Raw genomic sequence first — 23,933 nt, 5'->3', positions numbered from 1 at the left:
TCATGATTCACCGTAAAATGGTAAGCTTCATGCGAGTTGATTATGGCTGAAGTCTAGTTCGTAATAGGAGCTCCATAAATATTTATTTGTTGAGTGATGAAGGAATAAATGAGAGAATGATTATGAGGATCTTAACTAGAAGCAATACTAGCAAAAATGGAAAGAGACCTTCAGTCAGGGGGGAAATGAGCAGTCCTTGGTGGGACTGCTAATTTGTGGGAGCTAAGAAGGAAGACCAGAGTGATGCAGGTGAGTAGCACAGCTGATGAGGTGGTGGCACCAACTGAGAATGATCATGAGGAAGAAGGAGGTGCAACAACGAGGGAAAGGTGGTGCATTCAGCGTGGGCCTCATTGAATTGGAGGTGCCTGTAGGACACATCTAAAGCTCAAGGGGAAGAGCAGGGTGAGAGCTGAGAGTTGATGGGTACAGTATTCAGAGGAAGTCTGTGGAGACAAGGAGTGGATCAAGTCCGGAATGCAGAGCTGCAAGCTGTATTCGCTGAGGAAGAAGTTGCCTATGAACGGTAGCAAGAAGATGACCAGGGGGGTCTGACAAGAACCAGGGGCTTCAAAGGTGCTCCTTGAAGCCACAGGGTGTTGAGTTTCAAGAAGCTATGTTAGCAGTTTCCAGCAGGGAAGTCCAGGGTGAAGCTGCCACAACTCGCCTTTTGATAGTTTTTGGTGAGAGAGCAAGAAGTTGAGTGATGTGATGGGAATGGGAAACATTGGAGTGTGTTGAACAGGGGTGAGGTGAAGACAGCGTAGTATATTGAAGGCGTTCAGAAGCCATTCGGGCCACACACATATGTACTGAGAAGTGAGCAGTGAGCTAGATGCCACCAAATGCTGCAGCAGCAGGTGAGACTGAGGAGCAGGGAGGGGGGTCAAGGATCATTTCTCAGCTTCTGGCCTATGAATGTATAGAGTGGTGGGACCATCCTCTGGATAGGGAACGCCAGAGAAGAGTCTGGATGTATGTAGTAGGGAGGTCAGAAGTCCTAAGCTCATTTTGCTTGTGTTAGATAGGTTTTGAAGTGCATTTGAGGCATTCACGTGGAGATGCCAGGGGAGCAGGTGAATGATGGTGCCTGGATCCAGGCAGAGATAAAGGCACCTACAGCCAGGTGTGCATGAAGTCTCCGTGGAGAAGGTATGGGTGGAGGGAGAGGAGGAGAGCCTGGGCCAGAGCTCTGAAGACACCAGCATGGAGGGTCACCAAGGGTGCAGGAGAGCAGGAAAGAGGTAGGTGGGTCCTGGGACAGCTCGAGAGGGTGCAGGGCTACACCGGTTGACATCTGGGACAGTGACAAGGATTTCAGCCTGCTGAAATCACAGTCACAACTGCCTGAGCTTTCCTGTGACAGAGGTGGGCCTGTGGACTAGAGAAACCACAGGCTTGGCCCTTACCGTCAGCTGAGGGGCAACCACGTGTTCAGAGCTTCCAGTGTCTTGCAAGCTGAGGTGGTGGCTTTGAACTTGAGTTCTTTCATATTGAAAGAGATGAACAGAAAGAGGAGTGCTAAAGGTATATTAGTTGTAAAAGAACATTAGTGAGTTTTTAAAAGGGGGAAAGCAGTTTGCCTAGGCTGGAGTGCAGTGGTGTGATAACAGCTCACTGCAACCTACACTTACACCTCCCAGCTAATCATCCCATGTTAGCCTCTTGAGTAGCTGGGACTACAAGCGGAAGCCACCACACCCAGCTAATTTCATTTATTTTTTGTAGAGGAGAGTTCTCACTATGTTGCCCAGGCTGTTTTCAAACTTCTGGGCGCAAGCAATCCTCCTGCCTCGGCCTCCCAGTGTGCTGGGATTACAGGTGTAATTACGTAGAGTGTTTCCTGTACTCAAATCATAGAATGTTTAAAAAACCAGGATATCAGCCGTGTTTCAAAACCACATTATTCCCATGGATGTTTTGTTTTACTCTGAAAACCCAAAAGCATAAAATCAAACCCCTACATACTGGAGACTTCAGGCTTTCAAAGAGATTGGGCAAATCAAACCACCTTATTTTTCAGGATAGTTGATAAACCCATCCGTTGTTGATGCTCAGAATGATTGGCACAAGTAGGAAGGAAACATGCAGACCTCAATTTTCATAGACTTCACTTTTCACAGTATTTTAAACAATTATTCTTAGACATGTTGGAAAGGGGTAAGGAAGAATTTTCCTGTAGTCTGCTGCACATATTATTATTATTATTATTATTTTTTTTTTTTTTTTTGAGACAGAATTTCGCTCTTGTTGCCCAGGCTGGAGTGCAGTGGCGCGATCTTGGCTCACCACAACCTCCGCCTCCCAGTTTAAGCGATTCTCCTGCCTCAGCCTCCTGAGTAGCTGGGATTACAGACATGTGCCACCACGCTTGGCTAATTTTGTATTTTTAGTAGAGATAGGGTTTCTTCATGGTGGTCAGGCTGGTCTCGAACTCCAGACCTCAGGTGATCCGCCTGCCTCGGCCTCCCAAAGTGCTGGGATGAGAGGCATGAGCCACCACCCCTGCCCTGCTGCACATATTCTGACACCATGTGTTTGGTGAACCCAGACCCTGTAGAGCATCTTTAACTGGCGATTGTTTGATACAGTTGCCCTTCCCCTTCCCTCTATTTGCCTGATTTTATTTCCCTTTCTAGATTATACCACTCAGTCAGAAAGCACTGAATATTTTGTAAGTTTGTTTGGGTGAGAGCAAGAATAATCTTTTCTTGATTTTTTTTTTTTTTTAACCTTTAACTGCTGCTGAGGTTGAGACATAAGCTATCTAGCATACTGTTACCTGAAACACACATGGCGGGAGGGAAGGTGATACAGTCCTGCCATTGCAGACCAGTGGGAAAGGCCAAAGAGTGTTTTGAGTAGCAATGTACATGGTCAAAGCATCATGTATGTACTATTTCATTTGAGTTTGATTATGCACTTTGAACCTGGCTGGTTAGGATTTGATAGACAGTTATTGGTTTGGGATTTTTTTTAATGAAAATTAACAAAATATATATATAAATATACACACATACATGTGGATAGTTCTTTCTGTGTCTTAAGTTCTTTGTATGCATGCAGCTATTGTGATCACATGTCTGATGGGCAGGTAGAAGTAGGCATAGAGTTCCTGTGTTTCCCAGGCTGGCCTTCAACTCCTGGGCTCCAGTTATCCTCCCTCCTGGGCCTCCCAAAGTGTTGAGATTACAGGCGTGGGCCACCGTGCCTGGCTCTACATTTACTCTTTAAATACTTTCCTATTGGAATGAAAGAGGCAGGGTGGCTCACACCTATAATCCCAGCACTTTGGGGAGGCTGAGACAAGAGGATTCCTCGAGGCCAGGAGTCTGAGACTAGCCAGGTCAACAAAGCAAGACCTCCCTGCTGTTTCTTAAAAGAAGGGAAAAAATCTCAAGTTCCCATTGGGGTATCTTTTGGAAACTGCTGATAGCTCAGCCTTTGTTGCTATTGTTGGTATTTTCTCCAAACACACTCTCAGTTTTACCATTTTGTTTTTGTGAACTAAGCAAGAACAGGAATTAATTTATACAGTTAATCCTATCTGGACAAATTCTGGAAGGTTACTGAAGTCTCTTTCACTTCTTTTTTTTTTTTTTTTTTTTTTTTTTTTTTTTGAGACGGAGTCTCGCTGTGTCTCCCAGGCTGGAGTGCAGTGGCGTGATCTCGGCTCACTGCAAGCTCCGCCTCCCGGGTTCACGCCATTCTCCCGCCTCAGCCTCCCAAGTAGCTGAGACTACAGGCGCCCGCCACCACGCCCGGCTAGTTTTTTGTATTTTTAGTAGAGACGGGGTTTCACCGTGTTAGCCAGGATAGTCTCGATCTCCTGACCTCGTGATCCACCCGCCTCGGCCTCCCAAAGTGCTGGGATTACAGGCTTGAGCCACCACGCCCGGCCTCTTTCACTTCTTAAAGTGTTTTCATTTAAGAAAAAAGTCTATAATTGTAGTCTGCACAATTGTAGCCCTATCCCTCCCCGTGAGGTCCCATACTCTGGAGGCATTGAGGTTAGGCAGAAGGCACAGGAATGGGGCCAGGGCCCATTGCGTCTGGAACTGATGGCTGCCTCTGACCTCATGGACATCCCTGCACCTTCTTCCTAGTGCTCACCAGCAGGTGCAGGTATTCAGCCATCCATGGGTTCGTTTCCCCTTTCTCCGTGGTCTATATTCCGTGGTGTGAATAGCCTGTAAGGGCAAGTACCCTATTTGGGTACAACCACTTTACTCTTACTCTGTCAGAATCTGTGAAAGCGTTTTTTTGGCTTTCTTGTTTGCTGTGTTCCTTTAAAGACGGTTGAGATAAAACCACTCAAAAATAAATAGTTTTTTGCCTTATACTTACTAAAATATTAATTTATTCCAAAGTTGTCTTTATTTACTTTTCACTGACCTCATAGGGAAAACTTAGACAACTAAGAGAAACATGAAACATTCTCAGAGGAAGGAGTAATGAGCATGGTTCTGCATTAATGTGTTCTCTCCTTAGCAGAGGATATAGAACTACTGCAGCTCGGGCCAGGCGTTGTGGCTCATGCCTGTAATCCCAGCACTTTGGGAGGCCGAGGCGGGTGGATCCCTGGAGTCCGAGACCAGCCTGGGCAACATAGTGAAACCCCATCTCTACAAAAAATACAAAAATTAGCCAGGTGCGGTCACAGGCGTGCTGCGCCTGTAGTCCCAGCTAGCTACTCAGGAGGCTGAGGCAGAAGGGTTGCTTGAGCCTGGGAGGCGGAGGTTGCAGACAGCCAATATCACACTACTGCACTCCAGCCTGGCGACAGAGTGAGACCTTGTCTCAAGGAAAGCAACACCACAAACTGCAGCTCATTCTTTCTAAAGATATCTGGAAAATGACAAAAGAGAGAGTAACACATCCAGATTCAGTTCCCTACCATGAGAAGTTCCTTTTGCCTTGTTTGTGGATATTGTTGTAAGTTCATTGCAGCTGCCTTGAGTAACGTACAGAGGCTAATGTGATCAAAGAAAGATTCATCCCTTGTTTTTCTAGTTAAAAGTCATAGCACAGGTTTCTAGTAACATTCAAATGATAAGACACTGTCCGTAATGCTAATTACAAAAATGCAGTATGTATAGTAATTTGGTACAGCATTTAAGGGGGATGATGCCCTCCTCCCATCTCATTTCCCTCCCTTTTTCGTATTTCACATTTATTCTTTTGCCTAAAAGACAGAAAATTGGTATGATTCTCATATGCTGCATAGAACATGTAGCTCCATCACATCCCACGGCTTTCTAGAGGTCTTCGGGGTTGGAACACGAAGTGTAACTTCTGTTTCTGTTTTTCCTTGAATTCTTTTGTTTCCTGGCCCTTTTCCATCCTGTCAGTTCCCCTTAACTTACCACCCACTGTCCTCCATACTCCCCCTCTGTGTTGGTTGTCTCAAAACAGCATTCAGCGGAATTCACTGAGTGGGTGAATTCTAGTGAAGTTGCCTTTTCTGGCAGTGCTGTTGCTCAGTGATGCACAAACGTGGCATTTGCCCTTTGGTAGACAAAGATCTGGGTTTTTTTGTTTTTTTTTGTTTTTTTTTTGTTTTTTTTTGTTTTGTTTTGAGACAGAGTCTCCCAGGCTGGAGTGCAGTGGGTTCAAGAAATTCTCCTGCCTTATCCTCCTGAGTAGCTGGGATTACAGGCGCCGCCACCACGCGCGGCTAATTTTTCTATTTTTAGTAGAGATGGGGTTTCACCATGTTGGTCAGGCTGGTCTTGAACTCCTGACCTCAGGAGCTCAGGTGATCCGCCCGCCTCGGCCTCACAAAGTGCTGAGATTACAGGCGTAAGCCACTGCGCCCGGCAAATCTGGCTAATATTCTTTAAAGGAGCCAAAGGCAGTGCTTTACTGTTTGCTTTGAGGGGAAGTAGTGGCCGATCTGATTGTGACACCTTTTAGCATTGGTGACTTGATTTATCTAAAGTTAACTGTTAAAGTTAGCTGGCCTTATACAATGTAAAAGTAATGAAAATTCAGTTTCTCCAAAACAACAACAACAACACACACACAGCACACAGTGGCTGAAGTTGTTAGCAATAAGAAAACAGTAGGCATATATATATATATGCATATATATACACACACATATATGCATATATATATACACACACATATATATATTCCCCGCCACCGGGAATCCACGTTCTCCTCCTGGGTAAAGGAGAGGGTTGTATTTTGTGATTCCTTTTTCCTGCCCCAAGTGGCTAGCGATACAGCCCCAGCGCGCCGGGCACTGAGTCCCTGGAGCACGGCGTGGGGCGCCTGGCGCAGACACGACTCAGGCCCAGGTCGGTCTCCGGCCAGAAAGAACTATGTTCCGGCCGCGCGGGTCGCGGGCCCAGGATGCATCACTGCAGGCCTCCATCCTGCCTCGGCGGAAGTCTGCAAGAATCCTGCGGGCGTCCTCCAGAGCGAGCAGAGGAGGAGCTCAGCGCCGAGGCCCAAGCGCGCCGCGCCGTCGCCCCTCCCCGTGCCCCTCCGCCGCTGCTCCCCTCGCAAAGGGGAGACCTGGACGCTGCCCGGTGGCCTCGGCGGGGGCCCTGTGCTTAGCGGCTCTGAATCCCAAGTGAGAAGAATGAAACGTCCTGACGCTGTCCGGCTTCCGGTTCTGGAGAGGGCGGGAACTCTCCGCCGAGAGAACGGTGCGCAGCCAGGAAGCGCTGGCGCTCCTTCGCTTTCACGGCACTAAGCGAAATCCGACTTTAAACCAAGTAAAGCCGGCTGCCTGCTGGAGTATTTTTGTCATAGTATTTTTATTTTGGGATCAGGGTATTCTGCTGCGGACCCCGAGTCCCAATGGAGGAGGCTTATAACCGCGGAAAGCAATTTTTTTTTTTTTTTAAAGAATTGCTGAGTTTTCCGGATTGTACTTTCAAAAACTTTCCTTAAACTTTGCGTGGCGTGTGTGTTGCAGAAACTGGTGTCTACACGTTACAAAAGTGTACTGTCTACACCTATTTGTGATGCACCCATCGTGTTTTTTTTCCATGGACCACCTATTAAACTTCCTGCTGGAGCGCTCTTGGCCCCCTTCCTGCTTTCGGGGCCACATCCTGTTGTAAATCGGTGCTACTTGTGGGGTTTTGTTTGTGGATTGGGAATATTTAAGGAACAATTTATCGAAACAACTGAAGACTTTGTTTTCTCCTTTGGGTTTTACTTTTTACATAAATTCGGTTAGGAAAAAGCATTCTTTTGCTAGTGGAGTTCAAATTCAAATACCCAGACTGTAGATTCTCCAAATGCCTTTCTCACCAGGGAGGGCAGCTCCCAGGTGTAGTGACGGCAGGTAAGCTGGGAGAGGCTGACTTCATCACCTTGTAGGTGGGGAAGGCCAGAGTGGATAGTCTGGCCAGGCCTCCACAGCTGAGCCAGCTTCTGGGTGGCGGGGAAGATGAGAACGAGAGGCAGGTTCCAGTATCCTCTGGACTTGCAGGAAGGCAGGCATTCTGCGTATCGCTGAGCACTGCGGTGAGCGTTCCGTTTACTCATGTATTCCTGCCTTTTTCTTTCTCTTGGTTCTCTTGTCCCTGAGCCGCCTTGTCCACTCTTTCTATTCCCTTAGTGCCTTTCCATCTATCTCTCCTGAGTGCCCAACCTGAAACTGCACCCAAGAGTTAAAATCTCTTAAAATCTCACCGTCTTGCAGAAATAAATTGAGGCTGGTTTAAAGATCCTCAGCAAAAGAGAGTGGGCTGAGGTTCCCCCATACCAGTAGGATTCAGAGAGAGCCTCTTGTAGGGAGGCCTCATGTGGTCTTCACCTGGACCTCAGCATGTGAGCCCTCCTTTAACAGAGAGCTCGCCCAAGACCACAGTGCTTGTTAAAGGTGGTCTCAACCCCGTCTAAGCTTCCCACTACCCCGTGTCTGAGGGCAAAAACCCCTCTTTGCAACCTGAAGACACACTCAAGATGGAAGACGGTCAAGGCCATCCCTGCCAGATTCCATTAATGTGGTCCTAATGGGCCACACCAGCAGAAATAAGCTGCGTTGTATTCCTTTGAAGAAAACTAAGTCCGCCTCAGAAACTGGCAGACCCTGTAATCTTCAGAGGTAGTATTTTAAAAAGCACACCTGCCTCAAAGCCCCCTGGTTCATCCACGGAAGCATCGCAGAAGCCTCTCTGTATTAGGGGCAGCTTTACGGCACTCTGGGCCCCTTTTGCTCTTGACCAGGGCCGACGCCAAAGGCTAGATGGTGCATGCTTCCAGGTAGCCTTATCACTAGTGGTTCACAGAAGCGAAAGCAATGGGGCCACCTCCCCCTACAAGTCCCTGCCCTCGGAGCAAGTGGCCAGTGCCCATGGTGCCTCAAGGCAGCAGCTGCCCCTCCTGCCCCCTCCTAGTCTCTTTCCTGCAGTATCTGGGGACAGACAGGTGATGGGGTGTCACACTAGTTACTATTGAGCGAATTGAAGAAAATCCACATGGAAGGTTAACATCTACCATACCTCACTTTCCCCTGTCCTGATTGTAAATGTCTAATCGTTCCCTCCAACCCCTGTGGGCAAACATATCCATGCATTCTTTTTGAGTTCTAGCTACTGGTCAGTAGTTCTGAGTGTAGGATTGACATGGTGGGACACCGCCAAGGTGCATGGGCCTAGAGGTCCAGTGTGCCCGCCTCCTTTCCTCGCTGTGCTCCTTCGGCTCCCCCCACCCCACGCTCTTGGTTTCTGGCGCCGAGCTTGGGGTGGGGAGGCAGCTGGGTAGGGTCTTCAAGTTGGAGAGAAACCCCGCCCACGCCTGGACCCCGCCGCTCCCTGCCACTCCCAGCGGAGGCCGTCAGGGGCTTGCGGTTTGAGAAATACAATCTGAAAGAGAAAACTTGGGCCTTTTCTTCCATTATCCTCTGTCCCCGCCCCCCACACCTCTTACAAATTTAGCCCAGGAGCTTCCTATCCCCACCGACTTGAAGGGTTTATCGGTCTTAAGAGCGAAATCCTGGCGGAGTGCAGTCCCTCAGGGCTAGCATCCACGTTCCGCCTTTGCCCTGCCCGAGCTGTTCCGAGGGATCCCCGCAAGGGCAGCGCTCCAGCTTTCACCCTTGGGGTCGGGGAAGTAAGGCATCCACAAAGGATGCAACCACGTCATCGTCAGTGCAGACCCAAAGGACGCACCCGAAGTGCAGGTAGGGAAGGCGGGCGCATGCGCGCAGTACGGGGTTAGGCTTCCCAGCCTGGGGCGCCGCTCTAGCCCCGCAGCGTCTCGGTGGCCGGCCTCGTCCTCCGCCTGCCGCGCGGGGGCGCCGCTCTAGCCCCGCGCCGTCTCGGTGGCCGGCCGCCCACTCCGCGGCGTTCGGGGAAATGGCTGCGAGACCCTACAGGCCTGCGGCCTGCGGTAAGTGGCGTCCCGGGCGCCGGGTAGAGGAGCCGGCTGCCTCTTGGGCCGCCCTTGGGAGCGGGGCGGGGCCGGCATCGGAGCCCGGCCGGTGAGAGCCGCGGATCCCTCACAGGCCGCTCCCGCCGAGAAGATGGCGGCCGCGGAAGGGAGCGAGCGGGCGGGCGGGGCCGGTGAGACCAGCCCCGGGCAGGGGGCGCGGGCCTCAGACGCCGGCCCTGGTGGGCTGCGTGAGGTTGAGGCGACTGGCGAGCACTCTGTGGTCGCGGCAGGAACGGTTTCGAGGGTGGAAGTCGGGGAGGCTGCTCGCGGGGAGGAGCGCAAGACTGGCCTGGGCGAGTGCGGCCCTGGGCTCGGGGGGCTGCGCAGCTGATTTCCCTAAGCATCCCCGGGAGCCTTGGCGCTTTCTCCCGGGCCGTGGGTGCGGCCACCCCGTGGCCGGCTTAGCTTCTGGCGTGCCTTCGGGGGATTCCGGCACTGCGGGGCGGCTGGCGCTGCGGGAAGCGCGAAGAGCGGGGTTTCGCTTCCTAAAGAATGTGTCCTTACCTCCCCGCGCTGGTTTTCAGTTTTTTTGTGGAATCGTTTGTTGCGTTGGTGTGTACTGGCCGTATCTGTGACACATTTTGCCTTCCAGTGACCCTGGAAGCCGAAAAGGCCAGTTCCTGCGCTCGGCGGGTGGGGTGCCCGTACTGCCTCCGCTGCGGCGTCCGGGGCTCCTCCTCGCGGTTCTGAGACAGTGGAGGTCAGGGCCGGCTTTTCTGCTGTGAATAAAGCACCTTAATATTTAAGTTTAGAGTTTGGGCCATAGGTAGTAGTAGCTTACAGAGTTACCAGTTATTGAAAATACTCTTTAACTTGTGCCTGGGCCATCGATATCCATGTCATCTGCCTGCTGATGGAATGAGATTTGAGCTTAGTGTACTCAGGGACTTAGAGAAGGGAAAGGCAGATGGGAACGCCTTTTCGGTATATTCACATAGCCTAGCTATACCTCGTTTTGCATGGTTTCCTTAGGGCCACGTATGACTTGGTTGAAATACAGTTCTCAGCAGTGAAAAGGTCCTTAGCAGTGCGTTTTAAGGAGTAAATACAGTCGTTTTATTAATGGACATTCATTGCATACTGTGTTAGCACGAGGGATACAGCAGTGACCAAGGTGGCCCCTGTCCCAGTCCTCCTGGAGACAAGTTCAGTGGGGAACTTGAGAGATTATTCCACCTCCTTCCTTTAAATCAGGTGTTGCCAACCCATTTACCCTGGACCCTAGGGCTCGTTAGTGGCCCTTTGGGTTGGTGTTTGTGTCTGTATGTGTGTCTGTGACTATTCCACTATTTTTCTATTTTAAATACAGTATAGACATCTCAGAAGTGTCACCCAGGAAGACAGACACAGCCCTGTTGTGAAAGTCCCTGCCTAATGCACACTTGGTTTCCTACTTGCTGTGTACATGGGGAGGAGGTGTCTGTTCTTGTAGACTTGTTTCAACAAGTTTCATGAGTACGATACTGCTTATCTTGTTTTGGAAAAGCGTATATCTTGAATTTTCTTCAGGCTTTCCACCAGAGGCTGACCCTTATTAGTAGGTGGCTGAATTCAGACTATGTCAAGCAGAGCAAATTGTGCTGTGATGAGAAGACAGGACACAAATAAGATAATTTGTGATTGACTGCCCAGCTGTACCCATGGTTACCAGACAGCCCAGCCCATGTTGCATGTGTATGTGTGAGCATCACAATGGCTTGTCTAGGACGTGTGTATCATCAGTTGGGCCTTGAAGGGTGGTGGAGTTTCTTCATGTGAGGAGGGAATGATTGGAATGGGCATTGGCTCCCGTTTTGTTTCGCGGTGAAGTTGGCAGGTTCTGCTGTTGATACTGTGAGTTTTTCTACAGCCTTAGGGTCATAATTTCTTAAGGTCAGTTCTGTGGAGCCCAGTGGGGTGCTTCTTTTTGGTGTTTATTTTTAAGCTGTGCCACGTCTTCATTGTTTGGAATCTCTGTAAACAAGGCACATTTTTCCTTTTTGTATACCTGTCCCATGATACCAAGTGGCTTGTTTGGCTCTTGAAGAGCAAAGATTGAATGTGTTTAACAGGTGACTCCCTACTATCCGTGGTCCCTGCACTCTCCACTTGCCTGAGAGGTCTCATCTCTGTCTGGCAGGCTTAGAAGACCACTAGGAAATTCTCTGTAAACAGAGTCTCTCACTTACCTTTCTTATTTAAATGATGGGGTCCCTTACAGTGGTGGATACTAAGATCAGCCTCTTTATGGCTACTATCAAATGATGTACGTTAACTGCATTACAAAGGTTCTATGATAAACAGTTAATGGAAATGTACTAATTGGGAAAGAGGAGGTCAAAGAACAAAGTCCGATTTGCTTATTTCATGTATGTGTAGACACTCATCTGTGAGACAGTCTGTGTTGTGTAGGCCTCATTTTATTTTTTGAGTAGTAATTTTGAGGGTAAGTTGTTATGTGAATAGGTAATTGTACATATTTTGATAAGAATTCTGTAACCATGACCATAAAACTTAATAGGTGGTAATAATTGTGTGTTAAATTGTAAAGGAGGCATTTCTCTCCTTGGGTATCACATTTTGATGCCGTGGTTTTGTTTTGCATATACTGATAGAGACATTTAAGTGGTATTTAATATACCTTTTTAATAAGATCAACTTTTTTTCCGAAATGAAGATACCTTAATGTGTTTGGTTCCAAAAATAATACACATACGGGAAACTTAAACATTATGTAAAAATAGTAAAAACACCAGAAAGGGCACTGTCCTGAAAAGCTCCACATTACAGCTGTTTTGCACTGGTGAACGGGATGTATTGGAGGCTGTGGCCACTGCCCTGGCCAGCTTGTCCCCGGCTCTCAATCACGTGCCAGGGAGTTTTTCTCACGGCTGTGCATGTGATGATTCATCACCCTTAAAGAATTCCCGGCCGGGCATGGTGGCTCATGCCTGGTGTCCCAGCATTTTGGGAGGCCAAGACACTTGTCAGAAGTTCGAGACCAGCCTGGCCAACATGGTGAAACCCTGTCTCTAATTAAAAATACAAAAATTAGCTGGGTTTGGTGGCACCTGCCTGTAATCCCAGCTACTTGAGAGGCCGAGGTGGAAGAATCGCTTGAACCTGGGAGGTCCAGGTTGCAGTAAGCCAAGACCGCACCACTGCACTCCAGCCTGGGTGACAGTCTGTCTCAAAAAAAAAAAAAGAATTCCCGGCTGGGCGTGGTGGCTCAAGCCTATAATCCCAGCACTTTGGGAGGCCAAGGCGGGCAGATCACGAGGTCAGGAGATCGAGACCATCCTGGCTAACATGGTGAAACCCCGTCTCTACTTAAAAAAAAATACAAAAAACTAGCCAGGCATTGTGGCGGGCGCCTGTAGTCCCAGCTACTCAGGAGGCTGAGGCAGAAGAATGGTGTGAACCCGGGAGGCGGAGCTTGCAGTGAGCTGAGATCCGGCCACTGCCCACCAGCCGGGGTGACAGAGCCAGACTCCGTCTCAAAAAAAAAAAAAAAAAGAATTCCCTTAGGCCAAGCGTGCAGATGCACTCTTGTAGTTCCAGCACTTTGGGAGGCTGAGGCCAGAGGATCTCTTGAAGCCAGGAGTTCCAGGCTGTAGTGAGCTGTGATTGTGCTACTGCTCTCCAGCCTGGGTGACAAAGCAAGACTCTGTCTACCCCTCACCCCCCCCAAAAAAAGAATTTCACTATATAGATGTTTCTTGATTTTTCAAAGTAGTGTGTTAGTTTGTATTCAGTTTGTCACCTTTCTGAGAAAAAAAACCTCGTAAGTTTGTGTGTACTTCCTGCTTATTTCTTCTGGGTCACCGTGAAGCACTCCCTGCCCTCCATGAAAACAGTATGTCTCCTGCTCTCTTCCCTGTGCCAAGCCCATATGGGGCTGTTGGCAAATATGTCGGACAAATAGACTCACCTAAGAGGGCATTTCTCCAAACCCTCGCCAGCACAGGCTGTGTCACTTTCTCAGGTGACACCTACCATCTGTTGCACACTTGCCACAGATGATTTGGCACTTGACATGTCGCTTCAGAAAACCTTGTAGGAAGCTGTGAGGTCATTACCATCCCCATTTCACAGACAGGAAAGTGCAGCCCTTAGAAGCACTGCCTGGTACACTGTGGGCCCCGCATTTGTAGACAGATGCACTGCCTGGTACCCTGTGGCCCCCGCATTTGTAGATAGATGCACTGCCTGGTACCCTGTGGCCCCTGCATTTGTAGACAGATGCACTGCCTGGTACCCTGTGGGCCCCTTCCCCCCTGCTGCCCCACTGCCGCTGTTACCATTTGCAGCTGGGGTCTAACCCTGCATTCATAGACAGGTTCCCCCTTGAGCCCCCCAACCTCCCATCTGCTTAACTGAGGACTTGTCCTGTTTGTAAATGTCTGGGTGGGGGTGGGCACTGCTGGCTGCAGCTGTCAGGACTGGGAACGCGGAACCTGCACCAAGGGGAGTGGGCCCCAGAGATACTCCCAAGACCCTGGAGACACAGGCCAGGTAGACACTAGCCTGGCCTCTTTGGATTTGCTAGACTGTAACTAAAAGATAATGTTTTCCCTTTCACATGTTTGAGTAGTAAAACACCTTTCTGCTCACTTCTTCCTACCCATGCAGCAGTGATTGGGGGCCTGGGAAGTTGCTTGTCATACATGTTTGACTCTGTCGAATCCAGCTGTACATGTAAAAATGGATACAGAAAAAAAAAAAAACCCTTTTATGTCAAAACTCCTCTTTGTCTTCAGCTGGGACCGTCCTCCTACCCCCTAAAACAGAACTAGACATTGGCCTCTCAATCCCGGGGAAAGAAAGGAAGATTCCAGCTGAAATACAAAGTTAATTCTTGACTTTTGAGTTTACAAGGTCCCCAAGCAGTAATTTTGCCCCTTAGGCTGTGACCTTCATGAGTTGGAATTCCAGGCTGGGTGTGAGGGCTGACGCACTTTGAAAGACTGAGGCGTGATGATCACTTGAGCCCAGGAGTTCGAGATCAGACCGGGCAACATGGCAAAACCCTGTTATTGGTTGGGGGGGGGAATATATATATATATATATATATTCATATATATAATTTATACATATATGTATAACTTATTTATAATTTATGTATTTTTATATATTTACATATAATTTATATTATGTATGTAATATATAGATGTACAACATTAATTTATAAATTTATATATATACAAATAGCCGGGCACTGTAGTGCATGCTTGTAGTCGCAGCTACCAGGGAGGCTGAGGTAGAAGGATAACCTGAGCCCAGGGAGATTGAGGCTGCAGTGAGCCCTGATCATTCGCTCCACTGCCCTCTAGCCTGGGTGGCAGAGACCCCATCTCAACAACAACAAAAAAATTGGCTGCAGCTCCAATTTGAGAAGCAAATTCATGTGAGAGAAGGGGTTTTAAAGAAGAAACCGCATTCTCTCCACCTGAACTTAGGTGGACATCATCTCACTTGGCCTTGTCAGTAATCACACGAAACTGAATGAGAATAGACGGGGTGTCTGGAACAACCGAATGTGAAAGCAGTACCTGTCACTGCGATGAGGATCGTGACTGAACCGGAACGGCCTCGGGGTTGCTCTTGTGAGTCGGGGAGCAGCCTTTCTGGCTCCAGCAGTGGAAGGCGCTGCTCTGTGTCAGTGGATCCCAGACTGGCTGGACCCAGGACTGCTTTACACTCCTAAAAAGCGTGGAAGACTCCAAAGAGCTTTTGTTATATCTGTTGATAGTCACCATGTTTGACATTTAAAAATGAGTCATTTAAATGCTTAAGTGCCTTCTATTTAAAATTGTAAACCAGCCTGGCATGGTGGCTGGTGCCTGTAATACTAGCACTTTGGGAGGCCCAAGTGGGCGGATCACCTGAGGTCGGGAGTTCAAGACCAGCATGGCCAACATGGTGAAACCCTTTCTTTACTAAAAACACACAAAAAATAACTGGGTGTGGTGGCACACGCCGGTAACCCCAGCTATTCTGGAGACTGAGGCAGGAGAATCCTTTGAACCTAGGAGGCGGAGGTTGCAGTGAGCCAAGATGGTGCCACTGCACTCCAACCTGAGTGAGAGCAAGACACCATCTCAAAATAAATAAGTAAAATTGTAAACCATTATATATTAACATAAGTAACGTTTTGTGGAACCTGTTTTCAATGACCAAAACAATTTAATGAGAAAGATGGTTTTGTTTTGTTTTCACAAATCTCTTTGGCTTAACTGACAGCTGCTGGATTTGCACATCTCCTTCCGAATTCAAACTTGGTGTCATCTTCGTTCAGCTTCTGAAATGCTCTAGCATATACTCAGAGTGACTGTGGAAACAGCACGGAATGTTAGTGTTGTGCAGACTGCTTTGATCCTGGGGGCCTCCCAAAAGGACCCCTGGACCACCCTTTTTGAGAACCACTTCTCTAGGAGTTGTAAAATAGTTGGCTGTAAACACTTGGGGAAATTGATGACTTCTAGGAAGATAAGCTGTGTCTTTGAACAGTTTTTAGTGGTTCAACCACGTGCTTGCCACTTGGCAAGTGTGGAATCAGTCTTCGCTGTCACCTGTAAAGCTGTTCCAGTACACACCTCCCTCAAAGTGCCCTGTACATCCGCTTGCTGAATCCTCAGCAGCAACTCCTGCAGCAGTGAAAATCAGGGGTTGGGTGGGAGGCAAGAGTAGGCTGTGCTTGGGGCCATGGAATTGCACAGGTCTCTAAGGGTGTGGACCAAGGAAGACATAAAGGAACAGTGATTTAAACCCGTAATAAACAGATGCGCTTGAGGGGAAGCAGCCCACGCAGTACCCTGCGGGGATGACCTCCCGAAGCGCACCCTATCCCGCATGGTCTCCAGAGAGCTCACACTGCCACACATGTGGCATGAGGTGGATTTCTTCATGGGGACAAGAACCTGTGCCTTGTGGTCCTCACCAAGGCCCGGGCGGTAACCTTTTATTAGGCAGCCGGAATCCTGGTATATAGAATTGGGGCTGTATCTTAGTGTTTGAAACCATATTTTCTTTTTTGCTGAGAGGCAAGAGGAGCCCATCAAAGGTAGTAGTTTAGGAGACTTTATGTCCAGCCATTAACTAGAGAACAATAAACCTCACTTCTCCTTAACCTCGATAAATGATTTTATGTGACTGTTTCTGGTTCCTGGCATTCATTTGGAGAGTTGAAATTTCCCACCTGAGTTGCCCACCAAGGTCACAAGCCTGTGTTTTGCACGAGAAAGTGGATAGAGGGAAATGGCAGAATTGTTGCAAGCTCACACCGGGGAGCTTGGGAGCTTGGCAGCCTGGCTGTAGCCCAGGGCTGACCAAAGCGTTAGTCCTCAGCAGGTTTTTCAGTAACAAGTTTTGCTTTTTGTCTCCGTGTATCTATAAAAACACAAATACCCAAGAAATGTAAAACAACAATATAGGTTGTTTCTGGATTTTTCTCTGTATTTTCCTTGTGAAAAACATATTGTGTTGTGGCACCCTTGCTGCTTTTTTTTTTTGAGAGGGAGTTTTGCTCTTGTTGCCCAGGCTGGAGTACAGTGGCACAATCTCAGCTCAGTGCAACCCCCGCCTCCCCGGTTTAAGTGATTCTCCTACCTCAGCCTCCCAGGTAGCTGGGATTACAGGCACCCGCCACCACACCCTGCTAATTTTTGTGTTTTTAGTAGAGATGGGGGTTTCATCATGTTGGCCAGGCTGGTCTCAAACTCCTGACCTCAGGTGATCCACCTGCCTCAGCCTCCCAAAGTGCAGGCATGAGCCACCGCACCCGGCCCAGAATAATTTTTATAATGACAGTGTTACTTGGTAAGCAGCAAAACTTTGAATTTGCCTTCTGAAGGATTTAAATGTAATCTCTGCAATTGAGTCAGAGTCTGCATAGATACTGAAGTAAATGAAAGTTGGGCTTCTCCGTTTCCTTGTGGGCCCAGATCTCTCTCTCTCCCGGTTTGGTGAGTGCGGCACAGTTTCCTGCTGCAAGCTGGTGAAGCTTTGAGTGGGCCGTCGTGGTACAGCAACGGCTGCTGCTGGTGACTGGAGAACACATCGCATTTGGGGATGTCTAGTTTTTAGGTATATCCTCCTAGTGACTGTTCTATTAGTGAAAACTGAGCTATCAAGAGTCTTTTATTGGGTAATCTTTCCTTCATTTGTGGTAGTTTAAAGAACTTTTAGTTAGTGTCTTCTCTTTCCCTCCTCATCTGCATAATAAACAGATTGATGAGCCAGGAGGCCCTTAATAGGCAAAATAGAAATAAACGGAAACTTTGGCCTCTACCCTGTGAGAGTTAACAAAATAATGAAGTTTAGAATAGTGAGGTTTTACTGTAGCGTTATAATTTCTGACTGGTGGGTTAAAATTGTTTTGAGTATTGTTTCAGGGGAATATGAGGTTTGAAGAAACAGAATGTTTGCCACCAGGCGAGGTAAAATATGCATTTTTGTTTTATCTTTCTGCTTAGAAGTCAGAGCTCTTTTCTTGGAGGTGTGATGTTATGAAAATAGAAACTTAATTATGGTCATATGTCATATGTTAAAGTGTCTTGGAGATTAATTACTCAGAAACTAGCCTCAGGTTTTTGGAACTGAAAATCTTTAGGTGGGGGCTGGGCACCGTGGCTCACATCTGTGGTGTCCCAGCTCCTCAGGTGGAGGCGGAAGGATTGGAAGGATCGTTTGAACTTGTGTGGTGGAGGCTGCAGTGCGCCCTGATCATGTGGCTGCACCCCAACCTGGAAGTGGGCATGCTTGAGTTGATTACTCCAAGCAGATTTTAGAGTAGTACAAGTTGAGTGCACAGATTTGCGGTGGTTGCACACCCATGCTTTTGTAATAGTTGTAGTTGGGCTTTTTAAAGTAACATAGAGCTGACCTTTCGGGAGGATATTTTTATTTGGTTTTTAAGAAATTTCACTTTTGGCTGCTTCCTGTTTTGGTGAGTTGGGGAATCTGAGGGGAGATTAACAGGTAGTTATAGAACACTTGTGGAGGGAAATGTTTAAAGTCTCTTCTGATGTCTGAAGCATAGATATGTATTATTGCTTTGCACATACCCAGTGTACTCCTAAACTGGTAGAAATGGCATGTTGCCACAGTTCTCTGTGTTCCATGGACCCCTGAGGGGGAAGTCCTTGAAGACTTTTCTGGGGCTAAGAGGTGAAGATGACTTCTGCATAATAGTCATTTAATAGTACAGGCCTGTTCTGTTGAGTTTGACATTTGCGCCAGTGGCACAGGGCAGATTGGAGCCTCTTCAGCACCGTGCATGGGCACCAAATGTTTAGAATATGCCAATTTTCCCAAATAATGTCCCTGATGATGCAGTAAATATTAATTTTATTCATTTGGAACCCCCAAACATACATCTTTTTAACTTTCTGTGTGATTAAATGTCAAGTCACATATAAAGCTCCTGCTGCATCCCCACGTGGGTAGTGTCCACGCACAGCCCTAGGGGATTGAGCTGGGAGCTGACAACAACAGACGGAGGACAGTTTTCAGACTTGGCATGTGGCAGGCGTTTTGTCCAAAACGAAGGATGTCTCAAAGAAAGAACGAACAGTATTTGTTGCTAAGGATAAAATTTGAGCTTTGGGGTGAAAATTGGAAGTTTAGAAAACTTGTATCTGCCATCGTAAACTTGATGGCTTTCTAGTAACTAAAGTCTTCGTGGAGATTGGACCTGACATTATCAGCCAGGTGAGGTGACTCACACCTGTAATCCCAGCACTCTGGAAGGCGGAGGTGGATAAATGCTTGATCCCAGGAGTTCGAGACCAGCATCAGCAACATAGTAAGACCCTGTCTCTACAAAAAAAATGTAAACATTAACCGGGCATGGTGGCATGACCTGTAGTCCCAGCTACTGGGGAGGGTGAGGTGGGAAGACCACTTGAGCCTGGTGGCAGTGTGGGTGGGGGAGGTGCTGAGGCTGCAGTGAGTCTTGCTTGCACCACTGCACTCCAGCCTGGGCAGCAGAAAAAAGAAATGTTTGTTTTATGCTATCTGATGAGATGTGTGGACATTGAGAATCTCTGTCTGCAACTTGAACCCGTGTCATCCAGGTGACCAGCATGCACATGGGTCCAGAGTGCAAGGACGTGTTCAGAGTAAACACAGCAGTCAATTTTCGAGTAAGAAACTGCTACTTGGCGAGAGTTGGTGTAGTATCAGTGCACATCCACAGTTATGTGAACATGGTTACAATACTCCATTCTAAAGACTTGTCTGCGTGAGGCGAGATTTTGATGCCGTGTTTTAGCTGAAACACTCTGTGGGAGCAGATTGAAGGCAGAAGTAGACATGAACGTGGAGCTATCTTCTGTTAAGCCAGAGATTCGCAAAAATATACAACAGGGCCACCCTTCCTGTACGTTTTTGTTTTAGAAGTAACTTTCATTAAAGATACTGTTAATGTATTAATAGGTTTGTTTTTAATACATATTTAGAATTTTGAAAATAGCAATATATTCCACATAAACAACAGCTCTTTGGTGTTCTCAACTTGTAAGGGTAAAGGTGTCTTGAGGCAAAAGGTTTGAGAGCCACCACTCAAGCATTCGGAAATCAGTGTGTGTCCTCTGCTTGAATCACCACTCATCAGCTACTTCCAGTTAATAGGAAATGAAGCAGTTTTCAGCTGGGGGAAAAGATGTGCTTAGAAATGTAGAGAAATACTAAATTTGGTACATTCTGTTTTAACGTGTCGTTTGTTCACTTCCCAGTTTCAAGGATACACACAGTTTTCTTTCTGGGGAAAAGTCGTTACTGATACAATGTGGTTGCAGTTTTCTGAGCACATTCCCTCTGCGATGTGCTGTGTGGTGTGTAGAATCACACACTAATTCCGCACACCCACAAGTTATGTTAGAACACGGTGTTTTTTGCTTGTGCCTTGATATACATGTTTTTATTTTACAAGCTGACTGAAATGTTATAGTACGTTTTCTTTATTGAAGACATTATGAAAATAAATCAGTTTTGTAAAGGAAAGTGATCTGATCTTTTCTGAAGGTATATCCTTCATTGAATTCTACTTAACAGAAATAACTACGTTTTTCTGATTACTCAGAACTCAAATCTAGTAGCGTGTTTATTTTGCAGATTAACGTAAATTGAATTTTTAGAAATCAGTTTTCATTCCTGAGAACTTCTTAATTTGTTTGCTTTTATAAATGTTCAGTGTTGGCTGGGCACAGTGGCTCGTGCCTGTAATCCCCAAAACTCTGGAGGCTGAGGCAGGAGGATTGCTTGAGGCTAGGAGTTCAGGACCGGCCTGGATAACATAGCAAAACCCTGTCTCTAAAAGAAATTTTTTCAAAAATTAGCTGGGCATAGTGGCACGCATCCATAGTCCCAGTTGCTCATGAGACTAAGCTGGGAGGATCACTTGAGCCCAGGAGTTTGAGACTGTAGTGAGCCATGATCGGGCCACTGCACTCCAGCCTGGGCAATGAAGCAAGATGCCAACTCTTTAAAAAGTGAAATAAAATAAATTAAATGCTCAGTGTTGCGAAATATAAGTTTATTTCCAGTGTTTTCTGAACAGTCATTTCTGAATTCTTGAAGTAGTTGTTTTGAGTATGATAGTTGTACCACATTGAAGAGATAGTGACTATGAAGATGCCATTTGGCTCATCAGAGGGAATGTCTACGTGATCCTTGTCTTATTTTTATTTTTTGTAGAGATGGTGTCTACATGCTGACATGTTGCCTGGGCTGGTCTTGAACTCCTGGGCTCAAGCAGTCCTCCCAAGCAGCTGGGATCTCAGATGCGAAATACTGTGCCCAGTTGTCACTGTCCCTTTAAAAGGAGGGGAGTTGGAATGTTTGTCCCTTGTTCTGAGGTTGCCAGGGAGACCACAGAGGGAAGGCAGTTGGTCTTGAGGCTGAGGAAGAGGTGAGAGCGGGGGCTCGGCTTGGGAGTGTGGGCTTTGGGGCAGGGAGCTAGCTAGAAACCAGGCACCTGGAACCTTTGAGTGTTTTGATATGACTATTTGAAAGAGGATACAGGAGAAGTGTTTTTTAAATACACGTGGTGAACTGTATCGTGCTGATTTTAGTAAGTCAAACATTAGTCTTCTAAAATTTTTCTTGAGTTTTTAATTAAAATAATACAGCTACGATATTAAGAATTTTCAGGCTGGGCGCGGTGGCTCAAGCCTGTAATCCCAGCACTTTGGGAGGCCGAGACGGGCGGATCACGAGGTCAGAAGATCAAGACCATCCTGGCTAACACGGTGAAACCCCGTCTCTACTAAAAAATACAAAAAACTAGCCGGGCGAGGTGGCGGGCGCCTGTAGTCCCAGCTACTCGGGAGGCTGAGGCAGGAGAATGGCGTAAACTCGGGCGGCGGAGCTTGCAGTGAGCTGAGATCCGGCCACTGCACTCCAGCTTGGGCGACAGAGCGAGACTCCGTCTCAAAAAAAAAAAAAAAAAAGAATTTTCAATAATTACATTCGTATATAATTTCGTTATTCAGTCTTTTCACTTTTTGTTCTTGTTCTTCTGTTTTGTGGTGGATTTTATTGAGTGGGGTCCATCTCGGACATAGGCTCCAAATGGAAAAGAAGCTGATGCTTGGCAACTCATCTCTGGCCCTGGTCTGGCTGTGCCTCTGCCTGTCTCTCTGGGGCAGGCCTAGGACTCCACTCCTTCTTGCGCTGCCCCAACCCCTTTCTCTCGGGGGTTGGTAGCATCTGCTGTCCTGGGTAGAAGTCCTTAAGGACACTGCTCGCATGCTTGTTTTCAACCCCCTAGCTGTCTTTGTGGGTCACACGGTATAACTCAAATAATAGGTTACTCGAGAATTCAGCGCTCCCTTTTAATTGTTGTTGGTACGTAATTTACTTAAGATATGTAAAATATTTTCTTATTTTCTTTTAGGAGCTTACTCCATGGGAACAGCCTCTAGATAATCCGAGTTGTTGAAAATACGAAGCCTGTTACTCGTGAACAGTGGCTGACAACAGTGTTGTTGTGAGCCTGGCTGTCTGCTTGGACCAAGAGGTTTCGTCTGCCAGGGTTTTTTGGTCGTATTTAGGATTTCAGGGAAAAGTGTCCAAGCTTTCAGTGTTGGAGCAGGTAAGGTATCAATACTGTCAGTAGCAACAAAATTTTAACTGAATGAGTCTGTGTTTGCTATTTATAAAATGGCATTTGTAAAGAAACTGATGGAATGTAGTACTTGTATTTATTTGAAATACACTCAGCCATTTGTATCAGCAGTCTCTGTAGCAGCAGATTCTGCATCTATGGATTCCACCAGCTGCCGATTGAAAATATTTGGGGGGCAAACAATAAATAACAATAAAAAATAAAAATTTTATGAAACAGTGTAGTACAGCAACTGTTTCTATGATGTACTCTAGAGGTGATTTAAATACTTGAGAGGTTGTACATAGGTCATATGCAAATAGTCTGTTCTCTCTTTAATGAGAATCCAGTTTTATAAACTAGAGCTCTTCCCATAGAAAGCTACCAGCATGGAGGCACCAGCCCTTTTCAGCTGGGTTGGAACTTCATAGGCCCAGAGGCAGAGGGGACTGCAGCTTTGTGCCCTTCTGGGCAAAGGCTGGTGCGAGCCCTTCAAACTCCATCTTCAATAGAAACTCCAAGTGTTGCATGAAAACATGGGCTTGACCCTCTTTTGAGATGACTGTCACATTTCTTGCAAATATTTTGGCTTGCACAAGCAGAAAAACTTTCCCTAAATGTAAAATTTCCAATGAGAATGAATAAGCCATTTTAACTGATGTGGTTTAATAATTGCTCTACCATATATATTTGTAAGCAGTATTCTCTGCTTTGCCCTTAACCTTTGAGGTCAGCGTTGCCTCCTGGATCAGAGCAGTTCCTTGTGACTTGCCTGGAGTCACCTGGCTGGTGAAGGAAGCCCCCTTTCTGTTTACCACCATCTCTAGTGCCCCCCTCACACAGCAGCCTCCAGAGTTTGCACCCTGACTTGGAGTCGCTGCTGGCACCCTGATCGAGTTTAGCTGTGTCCTTTAACAATGGGGTCAGCTCAGGCGAGCAGAGAAGTGATGGGTCCCTTATCTCCAAGGCTTCTGTGGAGTGACCTGGGGGTGTGGGTCACATTTACAGAGCATGGAGGCCATGGCCAGGCAGCATCATAGGAAATGAGAAGTGACAGCATTTAGAGGGAAGCAAAAAGAACAACACAGGTTGCAAGTAATTTTCCATTTTGTATTTTTTTTCTTTTTTTTTTTTTTGAGACTGAGTCTTGCTCTATCGCCCAGGCTGGAGTGCAGTGGCGTGATCGCGGCTCACTGCAACCTCAGCCTCCCGGGTGCAAGCGATTCTCCTGCCTCAGCCTCCCAAGTATGTGGGATTACAGGCGCCCACCACCATGCCCGACTCGTTTTTGTATTTTTAGTAGGGACGGGGTTTCACCATCTTGGCCAGGCTGGTCTCGAACTCCTAACCTCCAGTGATCCACCTGCCTCGGCCTCCCAAAGTGCTGGGATAATAGGCTTGAGCCACCAGGCCCGGCCCCATTTTGTATATTTTTTAAGGCTTTCAT

General features: G+C 47.3%; 1 protein-coding gene across 5 annotated transcripts in view; it reads left to right on the top strand.

The window, feature by feature from the left end:
* The window catches only part of DIDO1 (death inducer-obliterator 1), a 62,772-nt gene that overhangs the window by 2,504 nt on the left and 36,335 nt on the right, over positions 1–23,933 (top strand). For 2 of the 5 annotated variants that reach the window (XM_015148624.3, XM_015148627.3), the window contains exon 2: positions 22,277–22,474. The gene's annotated coding sequence lies outside the window, so the exon portion shown is untranslated. Of the gene's footprint in view, positions 1–9,283; positions 9,358–21,075; positions 21,290–22,276; positions 22,475–23,933 lie in introns of those variants that run through there. The other 3 variants (XM_015148625.3, XM_077952158.1, XM_015148623.3) reach the window with 3 other exon arrangements.

The sequence above is a fragment of the Macaca mulatta genome, chromosome 10, assembly GCF_049350105.2.
Source record: "Macaca mulatta isolate MMU2019108-1 chromosome 10, T2T-MMU8v2.0, whole genome shotgun sequence".
Lineage (NCBI taxonomy): Eukaryota > Metazoa > Chordata > Mammalia > Primates > Cercopithecidae > Macaca > Macaca mulatta.
This window is presented reverse-complemented; position numbering and strand designations above follow the sequence as displayed.